This window comes from Ctenopharyngodon idella, chromosome 8 (assembly GCF_019924925.1).
Source record: "Ctenopharyngodon idella isolate HZGC_01 chromosome 8, HZGC01, whole genome shotgun sequence".
NCBI classification, from domain to species: Eukaryota; Metazoa; Chordata; class Actinopteri; order Cypriniformes; family Xenocyprididae; genus Ctenopharyngodon; species Ctenopharyngodon idella.
Genome location: NC_067227.1, coordinates 17,496,505 through 17,512,563, shown reverse-complemented (window position 1 = coordinate 17,512,563; position 16,059 = coordinate 17,496,505). Strand labels below are relative to the sequence as shown.

At 37.0% G+C, this 16,059-nt stretch overlaps 1 long non-coding RNA gene across 1 annotated transcript; it reads right to left on the bottom strand.

Annotated features, from left to right (window-relative positions):
- Positions 1-12,141: 12,141 nt before the first annotated feature.
- Positions 12,142-15,297, bottom strand: LOC127517748 (uncharacterized). The gene is made up of 3 exons (XR_007931368.1): positions 15,178-15,297; positions 14,965-15,019; positions 12,142-13,225 (listed from the first exon to the last, which is right to left on the bottom strand). It is a non-coding gene; the product is annotated as an uncharacterized LOC127517748 (long non-coding RNA).
- Between the last annotated feature and the right edge of the window lie 762 nt (positions 15,298-16,059).

Genomic DNA, 16,059 nt, shown 5'->3' with positions numbered 1-16,059 from the left:
AGTTTGCCGTGCTCTTAAATCGCACTGCAATAGTCGTCACCACTACCGTTGTGACCATTACAGGACAATCTTTCCGATACAGCATTGACAAAAATAACGTCATATCCCTAAACTTTAAAAAATAGCGCTAGATTTTACCCGCTGGAGCTAAAATGTCCACGCCAAAGTGTGAGGAAAAAACGCATTTTTTTGTGAATGAAATAATTCACATTTCCCTTATTGTAGCCAAACCGATGCCTTTTAAGGTCGATGGTATCAATAGACACATTTAGTAGGTATAACACGGATCTCCGGCACATGCACCTGTTGTCCAGTCATTGCGATGTCTGAGAGTAAAAACGTGAAAACGCTGGCGAGTATTTTCTCTCCATCCGTGCACGCGCAACAGGAGGAGCACAAACCGACGAGACTCTCTGCATAGAAAAAAACTTGTAAAATAACAGGTTAAGCAAAACTATAAATCTTTGTGAAGGTCGAGCTATGTTCTCCAGCATCTGACGCGCAGTTCGGTGCGTAAAAACTAGCAGCGCAAATCGTCACCATGTCATACATGACATTAGGATGACCAACGCATGATGATGAAATGACTGGAAACGTCCGTGTGACATTCTTGCAACATTACTGTTCACTACATACTGATAGGCTAATATGGCAAGCCAGATTAACATTTATTCATGATAAAAAAATGTTTTTTTTTTGTTTTGTTTTTATCTCACTTGTTACAGTTGATTTTTACCTAGGCTAATTAGCCTAAATATTATTAATAAAACTAATTGACTTTAAATGTAATACTAATAAAACATTACTAGTAGGACTGAAATGCTACTAGTAACTGGGATATATACTATTGGTAATAGTATTTTAGGTTTTTTGTAAAACTGGACTAGATAGGGATAGTAGTAGGCTAACTAAAAATACTACTAGAACATAATGAATATGTAAAACTATAAAACTGGAATAGGTACCATCATCAATTGAATTACACACTAGTTGGAAAAGAATAGTTGATATATGAACAACAGATCCTCATTGGTTTCAAATACCTTCAAAAATTTTGTAATTTCTTAAAAATGACAATGGAATAGTATTTGGCACTATTTGGATTGTGACTAATACCAAAGGAATAATTACTAGAGACTAATTGAATATCAGAATGTGGCTAGTAGCCTATCTAATGAAAAGTGAAATTAGTCATATTTAATAGAAAACAGTACTGCCTATTATAGATAACTAGTAGGCTAAATTTAAAAAAAAAAATGTATCAACGATATAAAAATAAATAGGCTACTAGTTATTTTTACGGCATAAATGTTAAAATTGCGTGCCATACTATACCTCCTTTTCTGTTTTAACAGTTCGACGTAGCCTCATTTTACATGAGTTTTGCCCTGTAAGAGATAAGTGAGTCAGACAGAGATAGACAGAAAAGCCCTTGATCGATAATATCAGTGACCGGATGAGAGGAGCCATGGCGCAGCAGTCTGACAGGAGAGAGAGATGATGAACGGCGAAAGTCTGTCCGGCTGCTCCAGACTCCGGAGGAGAGAAGTCTGCGATATAGCAGCGGTTGAGGTGAAAAGTTAGCGGAACGGCATTCCTCATTCCAAAGCATGGATCGGAACATGTCATCCCGACCCAAATGCCCGTGTTTCCAGCTCCAGTGCCTCATTCGGATGATCATGAATAGGTATCGGTATTAGCGACTGTGAGCCAGCAGGTGGATGTCGCCTCGCCCAATCAGAGTCCCGGTTTCACGGGGCACAGCAGCGTCAGTCAGTCAGTCAGCCAGCCGGTCGGAGTTTGAGCAGCGTTGTGCAGCTGTGCGCTCCTCCATTCACTCTCGCGCAGACAGAGGCGAGGGGGCCGCCGCGAGGAGGGGTGGGGAAGCGGACAGGCCCCCTCCCCTGTACCCCGGACGACCAATGGCAGTGGAGCAGCTAGAACAGAAAGGACATCATACCTGAGCACGAGACCAACCTCCGTGCGCGCGGGGGATTTTCCCCCCTCATCTGTTAGAGAAGCGCGAGTGTTAATAAAGGGCTGCGGTCGCTGAATAGGGCCTTTTTTAACCCTCTTTTCAAATACCGCCAGAAAGCAGTTTCTTTCTGCCTCTAATAGTACAGGAGAGACATTGGAGTGGGAGAGCAATAAAATATGTGTGTGGCTACTCTACCTTCATCTTGCTCCTTCATTCTAATGAACAACTCACCAGGACATCCTGCACTTGCTCTGTCTCTCTCCCTCTCCCTCTTTACTCTCTCTCCAATCTGTGTGTATGTGGTTCCCCTTTTTATACTTTGTCGGGCGTCCGTTCCTGATGGTTGTCCTAACAACACACTGTAGACTCAGACCCTTGAGACAAAAGACAGCTCCAAGTGTCTACGGAGAGAAGAAGAAGAAGAAAAAACCTTCCACAGCCATTTAGAGGGTTCACTGCCCCCCTTCTCTTCTCCAGCACATTCCACAGCGTTTCCTCGCGCCCTCTCTCCCCTTGCCCCTCCACTGCTGTCTCCCCCGAGCCAAACGGGGCATATCACGGTGGAACGGAGAGGGAGAAAGATGGGGTCGAAGGCGTTTTTTGGAGGCAAAGGGTTTTTCTTCTTCAGGCGATAGCCTAGCCATTCGAGGCAAATGTCAAATGATGTCACTCTTCTTCCATCGGCTGCATGTTGTTTTTGTTGTTTTGCATTGTGCCCGTAGAAGAAAAATAATTATGTTGGCACTGAGGCAGGAAGAGGTTGCCTTGTACTTCCACTGCCAATTGGGATAAACCTGATGGTTTTTTTGTTTGTTTGTTTTTTCAAGTGAGTGGTCTTGTGGTCTTAGAGGGCACACAAAATCTGCGCTTGAGTGACAGACTGTTTAAAAAAAAAAAGAATTGTTGAGAAAAGTAAACAAAGGTAACATGCATATTAGGAATCATAACAAACTAACTTTTAAATTTAACTGAATTTATTTAAATGTATTATGCTCAATTAACACCACATATTTTAGTAATAATTATTAGATATGTTTTGAATTAAGTAAACTCCTATTAAGAAGAAAACATCTTGTAATGAACAAACAAAAACAAAAAAAGAGAAAATTCTGTCATTCTCACAGTTTCTTTCTTCTGCAGAACACAAAGGAAGATATAAGATATGCTAACACTTTACAATAAGGTTTCATTTATTAACATTAGGTGAACATTAGAATGAACAATAGTTCTACAGCATTTATTAATCTTATACATTATTAAAATCAAAAGCTGTATTTGTTAACATTAGTTAATGCACTTTGAACTAACATAAAGAAACAATGAACAGGTATGTATTTGTATTGACTAATGTTAACAAAGAATAATGAATACTGTTACAAATGTATTGTTAGGTAATGTTAGTTAATACATTAACTAATGTTAATAATTGAGACCTTATTGTAAAGTGTACTGAAGATAAAAGAAGAATGTTGGTAACCAAACAGTTTTGGTGTCCACTGACTTCCACTGTATGGACAGAAAAAAGACATTTCTCAAAAGTCTAAATATCTTTTATGCAGAAGAACGAAAAGTCATACAGGTTTGGAACAACATGAGTGTGGGTAAATGAGTTTTCTTTTTGGGGTGAACTATCCCTTTAATTAAAATGACGAGTTCCTACCATCACCACACATGAAAAACACTAAATGGCAACAAAAATAACAACAATAGCATGAGGCCTGGAAACTGCGAAAAATAATTCCCAATGCATGCTAGGAGCTCACAAACCCTAAACAAATCAAAAATATTCTCCAATAGGAAACTTTGTTTAGACAACTCTGTTAGGCTATAGTTGGATCAACACTGGGGGAATATTATTGGTCAAACATGTGTTTTATACAGATTCAAAGTCATTCATTAATATTAGCAATTCAAAAAGCCCTGTAATATGGATAAATGTGACTCCTTTTTATAATAATCCCAAAAGAACTCAGCAAACACAACAAATGTTAACACTTTAGGATAATTCGATGAAGTTAGAACTTACAGCAGGTGTAAAAAAAACATTAAAAAAACACCTGGACTAGGAATAAGTGTACAATTTGTGCTAGTATATAATTTTTGATGAACATTCAGTTTGGTAAAGAAGCCTCGAGTATAAAAAAAAAAAACAGGTAATTGTGAATTTTAAAGTATGAAATTTGAAATTGTAAGGTAAAATTGTGAGATATAAAATCACAATTATAAGATACTATCTTTCATTTATTTATTTTTTTAAATAAAAGCAGGTTATCTCTGTGATATCTATGTGAAATATCACACCCAAGACACACTCGTAATAAAGACTTGGATAAAAGAGCCGAGACGCAATTGTGTATCTCTTTATGGATAATAGTGAGAATAGTTTAAGATGTTTCATGCTTGAAAGACCCTGAATTCATTCTGCCAAAGAATGCAGGTGTTTGAATCATTTGTGAGTGTTCAAACAAACCTGAAGAAATGCAAGTGGAAGCAATTGCGTGGAAGGACAAGGCTCAGTAATAGCCGTATTTACAGAGTGCTGACCAGTAATTTGGTATCTGTCGGTTTACCAGGCAGAGGAGTGTGGCTTCTCTTGTGGAAAACACTACCTGAGTTTCACAGCGGAAAGTTGGGCACACCTGCATGTGCGATTAGACGGAGGGATTGTGCGAACAGCAGCGTCGGCCGTTGGAACAAAAAGAGGGACAGGAAAATCATGAGAGTCATCTGGTCTGCAGCGAGGCTCCCCGTCAGAATTCCACGCTCAGCTCTCTGGACGCCGCACCAGCACAACGACACAATGAACTGCATAATCAACTGGGATTTACCTAACAAAGAACAGCCCGCCACACATGGGCACACATGCACGCACACACCAGGGAACAGACACGCATGGCACCTGAAACACACTCGCTCAAACACAAACACACAAACACATGCACAGCTGAAATAAGCATCTACTCACAGTTTTAGAACCACTGAATCAGCAGCTAGACCAGTGCCAGTAGTAAATGAGAACACAACCGCACACGACTACACAACATACTCACACTTACACGCTTTAATTAGTGACTGTGATGTGATTTATTTACGTAATTTTAAGTGTAGAGCTCTGTGTATACTTGTGATATGGATGGCTGGGTAAATTGTGTATGGTAGTATGCGTGTGTGTGCAATGTGATGTGAATGGTTTGTGTGTATGTGTGAGCATGAGGTGCGAGTCTGATAGGGGGTCCAACAGCTCTTTGATCATGACAGCCTGCGGAAGAGAGCTTCTGACAGAGCTCGGCAACCCCTCCCACATACACACACATATATATACACACACACACACGCACACATCTAAACACTATTTTCAGTGCTTTCAATTTTAAATCAGCCTTTTTATGTTTTAGTGATCACTCCCACACTCATAAAGTTTCTACATGGATGAAAGTAACCATCAGTGTGCGTTTATTTAGTGAGAGGAGCATTACTGTTAGTAATGTCTGCTGTGGATTTCTGTCAGAGGTTTTCTTTCAGGGTTGAGTTCATAAGACCATCCCCTTATTCACTCAAGGGTGAAATCTCTGTTTCTTATCTTTTTATCCAGACATGTAAGACTACTGGGAAAGTAGTCTTCTCTGCTCGGACCCTGTAGAAGCAGTAAATATTTCTATTCCTGTTCAAGGTTGTGGTGAGCTCAGTAGGGTTAGAATTCGATCCAATAGCAAAAGTACGGAGCCCTGAGCTTGACGTGCAGAAGGAAGAACAAGATATCCAAGTCACAATTTGGCCAACAATCATGTACTGTTGCAGAAAAGAAAATCAAGATACATCATTTTGTATGTGTGGGACATGATATGTGAAAAAAAAAAAAAAAAAAAGATTTACAGAACTTAATTAATTTGTGGCGTTATCAATTCATTCCATCATGGCCATGTTGTACTAATTTGTTCCCTCAGCCTCAATTTAACAAAATTAAAATAAGGGAATGAATTAGTAAAACGTGCCCACGATTTAACGAAAACAAGGAAAAAATTATTAAAACATGGCCATGAAATACTTTAGTTGGAAAGAATTGTTTTCATTTGTGGCCACATTATAATTTTACATTGATAAAACTGTATTATATTTTTTTTTACTTCCGCATGTCATGTATGAGGCTCCGTACAATATGATTCTCGGTACATCTTGATTTTTCAGCAACAGTACAGGGTTGTTAAATCATACCAACCATAATTGTAAGTTGGTGATTATACGAGTTGGTGATTTCATAATAATTCGTACAAAACATACACTGTAAACCCTAACGCTCAAAATAATTAATTGGTTTGAGTAGGACAAACTTAAATTAAACAGATTATTTCAGTCAAATGAACTTTTACGAATATTTAGCACTTTCTTTTTCTTTCAAGTTCACAGAACTGATATATTTTAAGTAAACTGAACTGTTTCATTGTTTTGAGTTTTATGAAGTTATTAATGTTTTGTTATGCTAATTTAGAAGAGTTTCTGTTAATGTGGGTTTTTGGAGAGTTACCATAATGATGACAAGCGGTACATGTGGCTTGGTTTGAGAGCAAGTATGTTAAATGCTTTATATTTCTGCACTCATTCAGAAAGTGCTATACCATGCTACTGTTAACATTAACATCAAGTTAGCATTTTCTGAATTAGCTTGTTATTGCTAGCTAAGTTTACACTAATAAAATGTTCACATTGAAGTTACATGGAAATTTTAAGTTAAATGTATGAATTACTGTACTTAAACATTTCAAGTTAAGAACAATTAAAATGTATGAGTACAAAATAAAAATCTGCCAGTTCTGCTTACTAAAACTTTGAATTTCTTAGCTTAAAAATTGAGTCAACAGATTGCCTCAATTTTTTTTTTGTTTTGCCAACTTATTCAGGTTTACAGTGTATGATTTAACTAAAAATCTATTCCCTAAACTTACCCCTCTTGGGGGCGTAAACATACGAATGAGATTGTATGAAATCATACAACTTCGAATAACTGAGACACAGAGATCCTGACAATCAAGAACTCCACCATCAATATGAAGCTCTTAAAGTACAATCAAACACTAAGTGCAAAAAAGGAAGAGCATACAGAATAATTATTTCATGCAATGGAGGAATCAATAAATACCAGTAGCTTTTGAAACAATAAGAATAGACCAAGAATTAGCCATTCAAAACAAGAACATAAACACAATTTTGGTCAAACTTTAGATTAGGGTCCAATTCTTACTATTAACTAACTATTAACTACGACTTTTGCCTGAAAACTCCTAATTACTGCTTATAAATAGTTAGTAAGGTAGTTGTTAAGTTTAAGTATTGGGAAGGATTAAGGGATGTAGAATAAGGTCATGCAGAATAAGGTATTAATATGTGTTTTATCAGTACTAATAAACAGGCAATATCCAAGTAATATGCATGCTAATAAGCAAGTTAATAGTGAGAATTGGACCCTAAACTAAAGTGTTTTCTCTCAACAACGAGGAGTCAGACAAGGTTGCTCATTGAGCCCCACTCTATTTAACATTTATATAAACAAATTAGCCAAAGCATTAAATAATTTGACTGCCCCAGGCCCAATTCTGACTGAATCAGAAATTAAATGTCTCCTCTTTGCAGATGACTTAGTCATTCTGTCAAAAACAAAAGAGGGACTACAACAGCAACTGGACGTGATAGAGACATTCAGTCAAACGTGGGCTCTTAAAATTAACCTACAGCAAAAAAAATAATAATAATAGTAATAATGATTTTTCAAAATAGATCCAGTTGTAGGGAAAATAAATACACTTTCAGAGCAGGGAACCAAGTCTCCCAACACATCCACGAATACACATATCTGGGACTGAACTGAACTGAAAACAAAGGCAATGAAAGTCTTCTACATGAATAAAAATACAATTCAATATGAAATTCCAATTCAAACCTGGCCCATTGCACTATATGGCAGTGAGATATGGACCCCTAAAACCCCAAGTGTTTTCTAAATGGGAAAAAGAGGAAATCGAAACTGCATAACCAAATTTGTATAAGCATCCTAAAAGTAAACAGAGCAACACCAAACAACTCGTGCAGAGCTGAATTAGGACAATACCCCTTATTAATCAGTATCCAAAAAAGAGCTCTGAAATTCTATAAGCACCTAAAATGCAGTGATCCGAGCTCATACCAAGCTCAAACCCTGCAGTGACAGGAGCAGAACACGCACAGGAGCGCTCTGTCACAGCTGTTGCAGAAACTACATCCAAACGAGCACAGCACAATCTGGCCCAACCAAATTATACAATTACGAAACAAAATTACATTGCCTATTGGAAAGATGCCACTAAATTACAACAGAAGATGGAACTCTATTTACACCTGAAAAGACATTACAAACCAGCAGAATACCTGAGCTGTGTGAAAGAGCATAAAGTGAGAAAGACACTAACCAAATACAGACTGAGTAATCACTGTCTAGATGTAGAGAGAGGACGGCACAGACAGACATTAGAACTTTGACTGTGTTCATGTGCTCTCAGAGAGAGGTGGAAACAGAAGGACACTTCCTGCTGCACTGTGATCAATATCAGAGCATTTGACCTGACTACTTCACAAAATTTCAACAAATAGCACCAGATTTTATGGCACTACCAAAATCCAGAAAACTTATTTTGAGAGAAAGTCAGATATATTCTTACATTCTATATTCTTATATTCTGTATTCAGATATATTCTTAACATATCTGAATGTACAGTCAAACCAAAAATTATTCAGACGTTTTTGATATTTTTGGTATATTTTTTTACTAGTGGATGCATGACACTATAGTTAATTTATGTAAGTGAAGATAGCAAAATAAAGTAAACTGTTACATATTATACCCAAAAATTCTTCATACAGTGGACTACCAGTAAAATTGATAAAAAATTTGGAACCAAAAATTATTCAGACACTTTGATCTGACCGTGTGTTGTTGTTTTTTTTTTACATTGTCACACTCTTTTTCTTGTTGTTAATAAAAAAAATGTATATTATAACCTTTAATCTCTCTTTATTTTAACAATTATTTACTTACAACTTAATCAAAAATATGTGAGATTATTTATTTACTATGCTAGATATGAACTATATGCATGTGTTTTTTAAATTACTTATATATAATATGTTAATGCATTGGCAACATTGTGCTACACAGCCTAATAAAGCTCATTTGAAATTGAAAAAAAAAAAAAAAATGTAATTTGAAAATGAGAGAAAACGTTTCTGTTTAAAGTTGGCATGAAATGCAAATTCACCTGATTTTGTAAATGTGTCTTATTGATCTTTTCATAAATCAGTCATTGTTAATTTTTTGGCCTTGTAATTTTTAATCAAAATGTCATAACTCAATGTTCGAGTGAAATGACAAATTTATCTCATTTAGTCTGAACTAAATAAACCCCAGCTCTCCACAATCGACAACCGTTTCACTCGGATGTACATCACAATACAGAAGAACAGAACTTCTGTTACATTGTTAAAGTTTGTTAATGCGCGTCTTATTTTCTACACAATGCACTGCAAATTATCCCCACCGTTTGAGCTCTAAAAATGGTCAGGATATGTCTCTGTGGAGACTCTTCGTTCTGGACTTACATTAGAAGTCCTCAACGGTCCCCTGCAGGATAATTTCCTTCTTTCTCTCACTCTGTCTCACTCTTCAATTAAAGGAAGCTTCATTGCCAATTCACCTACTGAAAAAAGTGTTGCCGAAGCTTACAACGGCAGCAGCAATCTGTTAAAGTGTCCATAGAAACCGTTAATAACATTAACAGGGGCATAAAGCAACAATAAGTACACAGTGGTAGTTAAGCTGCTGGAAAAATAACAGTTGAACGGTGAGAGGTAATCAATACCTTTCGAGGCCTTAGGCTACTGTCAACTATGTACATCTCTCTCCCACTCTCTATGTCCAGGTTATCGGGTAGTGTTGTGTGTGTGCATGTGGGTGTGTTAGCCAGTGCATGCGTGTGTTTTTGCGTGAGACAGGCAGCTCTTCCCGCTGAGTGGTTGTCATGGTTACAGCAGGGAGATGGAATGCGGTAAATATCTCTATTTCCCAATCAACCACACTCAAACACACACACACATACTGTTGGTCTTTTGGGAGAAAGGTCAGAACATGCCAGGAGACAGTAAAAGACAGAGAGGAGTAGGCAGTAAGTGTGGCAGTGGTCTACGTTAAATGTTTTGGGTTTTTTTTTCTTTTTGTTCATTCGATACTGAACTTTGAGGAACTTAAATGAAGCTTGAAATTTTAATAACACAAAACTGTAGTTTGGCTGAGGGCTGAGGAGAACATAATAAACCTCAACACCTAACCTTCAGCCAGTTCTGATGCTCGCTGGAAAAACTACTGGAACAAGTCTGTTGGTGCCTAAGGCGCTTATTAAAAAAAAAATCAAATTATGATGCCAAACTAAAAACAACACAAAATAGTGCACTGAGAAAAGCAGGGAAAAGCAAACCTGCTCTAAAACATAATTTCCAACTATTTTTCCAATCTATAAAACCAGCGTTAATCTTGCAAGTTGTAGGTGAAGTATTCAAGGTCAGCTACGGGTGTCCAGGCACTATAGAGAGTTATTGATTGGACGAAACGCATCTGTTAAGTAGGGGAGACCGGGGGCAATTGTAACATCTCAAATTACACCAATCAGAAACGAGACAGAACCATGAAACTCATTGTGCATGTGCTCTGTGGAGATCCCTCTCTGCATGCCAGAGGACAAGCTTCTAAATCATACTTGGTAAAGTTTTTCTACAAAGACTCATTTTTGAGGTATAAAAGTAATTTTTTTCATCTACAGTATTTCCCTCATACTGTCTTAACCATTAATGTCTATGAATTTATATCTGTCTTGTTTTGATGACCATGCTGTTGTCTATCATTTGATATCTTTGTCAAATATTACACTTTGTTGTTTCAAGCTAGCAGGGTAGCTTGTCACGGGGTGGTACAGTCGGGGGCAATTGTAACACTGCATTACAATTGCCCCCGACACCATCAAAATAGTTAGTACTTAGTAAGGACATCAAAATATATTATTTTTTCCAATAATTTAAAAAAAGTGTTTTTGCCTCTCGATCTGGGGATCCATTTTACTGAGTAGGCCCTCTCTGTTCACAGCATGCCGAGGTTCAGACCAAGGAAAACAGCAAGGGGAGTTAATTAATTGTTCTGGATAGTATGGATGTAATAGATATTGAATAGTTTTAACTATATCCATATTCTCTGGAGTTTATTGTGGTCATTGGTATTTATATGAAGGTATTACATGTGTTGTTACAATTGCCCCCATATGCTGTTACAATCGCCTCCGCATGTGGGGGCAGATGCAACATTTGACTTCTGATGTTTCAATCAATATTGTGATTCTAACATTGCTTGTAAAACATTTGGTGACTGTTAACAAGTAGAACACAGATACAAGTTACTGACATAAAAATTGTATCCAAATATTTCAAAAGGTTTTTGAGTAATGACGACATGACCAAAATTTGTTACAATTGCCCCCAGTCTCCCCAACTTTCTAACCATTGTGGTGATGTTAGCAGGTTGTGTACAATTAAGCAGATGTGTTTGCCTGTGTGTGCATGTTATTAGTTGCTAATAGCTGCTCAGGGGCTGAAATCCACTGCTAGTAGTATCAGCAGAGAAGTTTATGATTAGGTTTATGAAATTCTGCAACCCAATTAAAGACACTCAATCAATATTAGAGACTTTGCTAATTCTATTCGGTGTAATGAGCAGAAGACAATTCCTATGCTGATCATATGAGTTGCTTATTGAATTTTCTATGCTGTAGTCTTCCTACATGAAAAATTGCCTTCAAGAACATCTGTGATGATGCAACCGTGCATGATACACGCATGCTTAAAAGTTTGGGGTCAGTACGATTTTTTATTTTTTGAAAGAACATGCATTTGTTTGATCAAAAGTGACAGTAAAGATCTTAAAAATGTTACAAAAGATTTCCATTTCAAACAAATGCTGTTCTTTGGAACTTTCTATTCATTAAAGAATCCTGAAAAAGAAAATGTATCACTGTTTACACAAAAATATTAAGCAGCACAACTGTTTTCAACATTGATAATAATAATAAATATTTTGTGAGCAGCAAATCAGCATATTAGAATTATTTCTGAAAGATCATGTGACACTGAAGACTGGAGTAATAACGCTGAAAATTCAACTTTGCCAGGAATGAATTACATTTGAAAACATTAAAATAGAAACAGTTATATTATATTGTAATATTTCACAATATTATCTGTATTCATGATCAAACAAATGTAACTGTGTAATTTATATACAGCTCTGAGAGTTTTTGAAAAGTTGGTAAAAAGAAGTTACTACCTGAAATTGTGCCACCAAAATCTTGTAAATTTTAATTAAACGTGACAAGTAGAAAGCACAAGAAAGAGAGAAATATACGAAAGGAGGATGGAAAAAAAGTGAGGGGACGGATGACCAGTGGGAAAAAACAGCGGAACAAAAACCAAAAAAGTGAAAACAAATGAAAAGGAAAGAAAAAGAGAAAAAGCGGGACTGGTCACCTGGAGATCCCTGGCCTGGGCTGAGCCATGGGGAGGTGGTAGCAGTCGTCATGGAGAGGGGCTCTGGTTGCCATAGTAACAGCTGGGCCGGGGGTCAGCGGCTAAGGGAATGTGTTTGCACACAGAAGTGCATGCTGGGAGGAGAATCCTGCTGGGTGTGTGTTTAAGTGAGTGAGTTTGAAAGAGAGAGAGAGCGTTCTTAGTGGTCCCTTCAGAGCTGAAAAACCCCCGTGTTGCCATAACAAAGAGGAGAAATTAGTTTGGGGTTGTGAGGTAATTGTTGAGGCATTTTGTGAAGTTCTTTTGAGGTGCAAGATGAAATAATTTGTTCGATGAAATGGGAGCCGCGGTTTTTGAGGTATCGCATAAATTCTCTTTTTATCACAGCTCAAAATCTTCGGTTTAAATCCAAAACCTGCTACATATGGCAAACATACACTTACATGACCCCAGTAAACACAAGGACATCCTCAAATTGATCTTCCTGAATGAGACCAGAATCTCCACACACTCCCACTCCGCAGACGCAGATGTAGAGAACATATAGAGACCCTTAAATCGAAAGGCCATTTCTGTACCCACACAAACCTAAACTGAGGTTCATGAGTCACAGAGGACAGCACACATGGATGAATTCACGGATGAAGGTTTCTTGATATCTGTGGATGGAAGAATACTGGTTCAGATGAACACATTTAGTACATTTAGAATTCAACAGAGTGGAATACAGTGTGCTGTTCTGTTCCGACCCTTAGAACCTGGAACATTCCTTTAATGGCTTTAATGGCTTTTGTGGCATAATGTTGATAACTACAAAAAATAATTTTAATTTGTCCCTCGTTTTCTTGAGGATTGAGGTTATTGTGAGGATTTAAAGGCAAATTCACTACAGTTTAAACGTTTGGAGTCAGTAAGGATGCATTAAAGTGATCAAAAGTGAGAGTAAAGACATTAACAATGTTATAAAAGATTTATATTTCAAATAAAGGCTGTTTGTTTGAACTTTCTATTCATCAAATAATCCTGAAAAATATGTATGTATATATATATATATATATATATATATATATTATGGTTTCCACAAAAATTAAGCTGGACAACATTGATAATAATAAGAAATGTTTCTTAAGCAACAAATCAGCACATTAACAGTATTGGGGGTAATGCATTACAAGTAACTTGAGTTACGTAATCAGATTACTTTTTCAAGTAACTAGTAAAGTAATGCATTACTTTTTCAAATAAGTAACACAAGTTACTTTTTTTTTTTACATTTATTGACTGACAGTTCTCCTGTCCCCATGTTGAGAGAAATAAAGTGCAGAAGTGTTGTGTGGGCTGTGATGATGGTTAAACATGATGGTTATTGTAGTTCTAGATTAAATGTGAACACGCATTTACTAATCTCACTTGCATGAAAACATTCAGTATTCCACAAAATGAATAAAAACAGTGAAATGCAATCTAAGAATTTTACACAAACCTGTAATAAATTAATATATTAAATTACACAAATATACTTTATGTATTTAATCTCACTTTATTAACCAGTGTCTTTGCTGCTGACCTTAAATGATCTAATTCAACCATTCTAATAAGCAAAATTACTTTAGATTATATTTATAAGAGTGTTGAACTTCCTTCTCCAGTATCCTATTCTTCTTTAATCCAGAATGGCAGCACAGCTGAAAGGTTTGTTCGAGCTGTGCCCTTCACTGTACAGGCGTAAATATGCATTTCCTTCAGCCTGAGGCTTATTCATTTCACTTTTGGTGTGAAAGGGCCTGAACATTTGCAAACTTTTTTTGTTGTTATTAAAAAATAAACAAGCAAGCCCAGCCCAGGTGAGAAAAAGTAACGCAAAAGTAATGTAAAACATAACTAGTAAAAAGTAACATAATTAGTTACTTTATTAGGGAGTAATGCAATATTGTAATGCATTACTTTTAAAAGTAACTTTCCCCAACACTGCACATTAGAATGATTTCTGAAGGATCATGTGACACTGAAAATTCAGCTTTGCTATCACAGGAATAAAAATACATTTTAAAATATATTAAAATAGAAAAAAGTTATTTTAAATTTTAATAGTATTTAACAATTTGACTGTTTTTACTGTATTTTTTTATTAAATAAACGCAGCCTTGATGTGCATAAGAGACTCCTTCAAATTCAGTTTTCAAGTATTATTTAACCTACTAAAACTATTTCAACTATTTTAATTATTTGTACAGTCAGTTTAGGGTTTTTTAATGGTGTTATCATGGCAACGAAGTTGTAAAATCGGGTATTACTTTACACAGAAAGGGTTAGTAAGCATTTTTTTTCCACAATAAATAATCATGTTAACAGACATATTGTTTATGTCTTGTGACTATACTACTGAAAAAGTGAGTACCTTAAAGTTTACAGATTGGCCCCATTCCCTTCCATTGGAAGTGCCACACTCTAACCTAGAAAAGAAGGGGCAAGTTGAAATTAATTTTGTGGTACATTTGCTCACTCACAAACACTTTCCAAACTCCACCCACATTTGTCACATTCAAAGCCACCAAGTTCACAGAATCAAACACATAGAGACACACACAAGGACACACAAACTCTGTCTCACACTCTTGAGGGATGTTGCTCCCGGAGTCGAACTGTCTGCAGGAGATGCAGTGAGATGGAAAACTTTAATCGCATTAAAAGAAAAACCTTCTCCTTTCATTTGGAAATTCCTCAGATTCCCCCTTTCTCTCCCACCCTCACCCCTTCTCCCTCTACTTTCCCAGTTCTCTCTCTTTCCGACCTTCCCCCTCCTCCACCTCCTCCTCCAGCATTTACAGCCACTTCTCTTGCTCCTGAATATACCCCCCCCCCCACATCTGCTCCACCAGTGGAGGAATTACAATCTGCTCCAGTCTCTCTCCCTGTTTCGCTCCATCTCCCTCACCCCTCACTGTCTCTCTCTCTCTCTCGTTCTTTCTCTCTTTCTTTTCGTCTTGCTGCTGTGATTCTGTTCCTCCTCTTTCAGAAAGCAGACAGATCAAAGGCACAGCCCCTCCTCTCTCCTCAAGAAGGTTTTGTCCCCATCTCTCTGTCACCCGCTCTTTGTGGACCTCTTTCCGGTTTCATGCCACGTTCAAACTCTCCTTTTGTCATCTGGCTCCAAAACACATTTACACACACGGACACACAAATACACACGGTCACACACAACGGGGATAAACCACCTGAGGAGTGAGAGGGATTTCAGTTTGGTTCAAAGTCTTAGTGACTGGGGGATTTTTGGACCTTAGGGGTCCTGAGGAAAGTTCACTGTTTAGGCACTTACACTCACACAAAAACAACTTTGCAAACTTTCATGATTGAGCTGGGGTTGAAAAGTTTTTTTTTTAAGTTTTGGAAATGTTTCGATAGTATCAGTGATAATCAGAAATCACATGATTATAGTAATATCATTAAACTCACAAAAATATACAACAAACTAGATGACTATCAAGCGATGCCA